The sequence below is a fragment of the Gossypium arboreum genome, chromosome 1, assembly GCF_025698485.1.
Source record: "Gossypium arboreum isolate Shixiya-1 chromosome 1, ASM2569848v2, whole genome shotgun sequence".
NCBI classification, from domain to species: Eukaryota; Viridiplantae; Streptophyta; class Magnoliopsida; order Malvales; family Malvaceae; genus Gossypium; species Gossypium arboreum.
In genome coordinates, this window is record NC_069070.1 from 81,835,223 (window position 1) to 81,839,146 (window position 3,924).

Consider the following 3,924-nt stretch of genomic DNA (forward strand, 5'->3'; position numbering starts at 1 on the left):
TCAACAAAGTCCTTAATTTCTCGAAATTTTGCTGACACTTTTCTGTCCAAATAAACTTGACATCTTTTTGCAGCAGCCTCGTCATCAAGGTAGCTATCATGGAAAATCCATTTACAAATTGTCTATAGTATCCGGGCAAACCAAAAAAGCTTCAAACTTCCGTCACATTCCTCAGCGGTTTCCACTTAACAATAACCGAGATTTTATTTGGGTCAACTCAGATCCCGTCACCTAACACAATGTGTCCTAGGAATCTGACCTTCCTAAGCTAAAATTCACTTTTAATGAATTTAGCGTATAACTACTTGTCTCTCAAGGTTTGCAACACAACTCTCAGATGCTTTGCATGCTCGCTCTCATCATGTGAATAAATCAATATGTCATTGATAAAGACGACGACGAACTTATCCAGATACGACCTGAAAATGCGGTTCATCAAATCTATAAACATCGCCGGGGCATTAGTCAGACCAAAGGGCATGAAAAGGAACTCATAATGCATGTATCTTATCCAAAATGCAGTCTTCAGCACATCTTGCTCTTTAACCCTTAACAGGTAGTATCCCGACCTCAGGTCAATCTTGGAAAATATCGTGGCTCCCTTTAATTGATCGAACAAATCATCGATCCTTGGTAAAGGATATTTGTTCTTTACTGTTATCTTGTTGAGTTGTCTATAGTCGATGCACAACCTCATCAACCCATCTTTCTTCTTCACAAAAAGTACTGGAGCACCCCACGGGGAAAAACTCGACCTTTTGAAGCCCTTGTCTGTAATCTCTTGCAACTGTGCCTTTAACTCTTTTGATTCTATTGGAGCCATCCTATACGAGCAGTCGAGATAGATGTCGTTCCAAGGACTAACTCAATTCCAAACTCAACTTCTCTTATTGGGGGTAATCCGGGTATTTCCTCTGGAAATACATCTGTAAACTCACAAACCACTGGTACTGATTCTATCTTCAACTCGGACAGTTAAGTATTTAACACAAAAGCTAGGTAAGCCTCAGATCCTTTTTTCAAATACTTCTCAGCAGTCAACGACGATATTACTATTGGCAGATTATCTGACTCGCTTGGTCCAATCTAGAGAACACTTCCATTTTCACATTTCAACTCTATTATCTTTTTCCCACAATCCACTACAACACTATGAGTAGTCAACCAATCCATCCCAAGGATTACATCAAACTCATTAAACGACAATAACATCAAGTTAGCTGGAAAACAATGGCCTCTAATTTTCAAAGGGTAATTTCTACACACTTGGTCAACTAATACATGCCTGCCTAAAGGGTTAGACATTTTTATCACAAAACCAGTGGAATCTACTATCATGTTTATACGGGATATCAGATTGATAAACCGTAATTTATACATATTTTTACCCCATGCTTAACACATTTTATGGATCATTTTTCCTTAGAATTGGTGAATTCGATGCTCCTAATACGTTAATTTCATGTTTTATACTTAGGTAAGCATAGGAGAGCGAAAGAACGAGAAACACGCCAAAAACAAAGAAAATAGGTGAGCATGGGAGAGCGAAAGGAACGAGAAACGGGCCAAAAACAGAGAAAATAGGCCAATGTACGAAATCAACACGCCTGGACTTCCTCACACGGGCAGACCACACGGTCGTGTCAATTTGGAAAAATCAAAGCACGACTCATACGGGTAGAGCACACGCTCGTGCCATTCTAATAAGTTTGAGCACAGCCTGAAGTAATCGCATACGGGCGTGTCCCTACCGAGCCCAAGTTGAGTCCAATTCGGAAAAGGCTAATTTTGAGGGCTTTTAGGCATTCTAAAGCCTATAAATACACCCTAAAGGAAGAGGAAAAACATAGAGAGAATGAGGCAAGAAACTGCTCAAGGGAAGCCGATTGATCCATCTCAGAAGCCGGATTCACCATCAAGACTAAAGATCTCCCCTAAATTTCCCTCTAAGAGTTTTGGGTTTTCTTTATGTTTTGTGTTCATTATTCCTCTGAGATGTTTTCCTTTTTAGTTATGAGCTAAATCCCCTAAATACCTAAGGGGAATGAAATATAAGATGAATCTTGTTATTATTTTTTGAATTGTATGATAAATATTTACCTTGTTCTTAATTATGTGTTCTTAATTCTTGTTTTGATATCCCAGGATACTGATTCAAGATAAGCTCTTATTTAGAGGAGGAATAGACCCTACCTAAGAGTACATTTGTCATAATTAAGCGGAGTTAATTGCGCGCCTAGAGATAGGGTGACAAGATTTTGCCGGATTTGGGTAAAACCTAATAAGGGGATCCATAGATCGAGTTAATGCAACCCTAGGGTGTTAATTAGAGAAAAGTCTCAATTATTCAATCTAGGGATTAGACGTTATTAGTCTTGAATAGGGATAATAACATAACTTAGGGATCTCTGCAGAACAAGTTAAATGAATAAATCGTTTGATTTGGAGTCAGAATAACAAGTAAAGTCTAGGTGGATTCTTCCTTAGGTATTGTCTTAATCCAATCGTTTTTCCAAAAAGTAGTTCTCCAATTTTATTTTCTGTGAGTTCTTAGTTTAGATAATTAGTTAGTTAAAACAAACCTCCTTATTCTTAGGCTAGATAATAAAAAGACAGTCATTACTAGTACTTTTGGTTCCTTTGGGTTCGACAATTCGGTCTTGCTAAAACTATACTACTGTTTGATAGGTACACTTGCCTATATCGTGATAATAGTTAGTTTCAAGAAAGATTCATTATAAATATTTAAAACCTGTCACGAAAATCACGATCAAATTTTTGGCGCCATTGCTGGGGAACTAAGATATTAGGAACGCTTAATTTTTATTGCTTTAGCCATTTATTTTTCTTGCAAGTTAATTCTATTTTATTATTATTTATTAATTTAATTTTTCTTTCTCTTGGCAGGTTTTTATAGTTTATGACTAGAAGAAACCCATCAGGACCACTACTTTTTGACGAAGAAATCAATCCCACAGTTCGTAGAAACTAAAGAGAAATAAGGCAAAGCTTAAGATACACAGAGAACGAGCAAGAGGACGATATTCAAACCCCAACTGAAAAGTTGGCTGAAAACCAAGACAATCAGCTACCTCCTGCGATACCCGTTGAATTAGCAAATCAAAATCCTGCTCCTCGTATTATGCATGATTATGCTAAACCTACTTTAATAGGAACAGAGTCAAGTATAGTTAGGCCTGCTATTGCTGTAAATAATTTTGAACTAAAACCTAACACTATTCAAATGATACAGCAATTTGTTCAGTTTGATGGTTTGCAGGATGAGGATCCAAACACTCACTTGGCAAATTTCCTGGAATTCTGTGATACATTTAAAATTAATGGCATTTCTGACGATGTCATTCGTCTTCGGTTATTCCCTTTTTCATTGAGGAACAAAGCTAAACAGTGGTTGAACTCGTTACCATGAGGGTCAATTACTACTTGGGAACAAATGACCGAAAATTTTTTATTAAAATATTTTCCACCGACTAAAACAGCCAAATTACGTAATGATATCTCTTCGTTTGTGTATATGGATTTAGAAACACTCTACAATGCATGGGAGTGATACAAGGACCTTTTGAGAAGCTGCCCTCACCATGGGTTACCGCTTTGGCTATAGGTTCAAACGTTCCATAATGGCCTGAATCCTTCCACTCGGCAGAGGATTAATGCAGCTGCTGGAGGAAATATCAATAATAAGACACCTAAGGCAGCCTATGAATTTATTGAGGAGATGTCATTGAATAACTATTAGTGGCAAGTCATGAGCACTAAGCCAACTAAAACAACAGGCGTTTATAACGTCGATTCAGTTTCTATGTTGTCAAACCAGGTAGAACTTCTAAATAAAAAGATTGATGGTTTACTTGGTTCTACTCAGGTACATCTAGTAATGAGGTGCGAGATGAATGGAAGAGG

The 3,924-nt window shown here is 37.5% G+C and overlaps 1 non-coding gene across 1 annotated transcript; it reads right to left on the minus strand.

Moving 5' to 3' along the window:
- Positions 1–3,502: 3,502 nt before the first annotated feature.
- Positions 3,503–3,609, minus strand: LOC128281679 (small nucleolar RNA R71). Its single transcript, XR_008271935.1, has one exon. It is a non-coding gene; the product is annotated as a small nucleolar RNA R71 (small nucleolar RNA).
- Between the last annotated feature and the right edge of the window lie 315 nt (positions 3,610–3,924).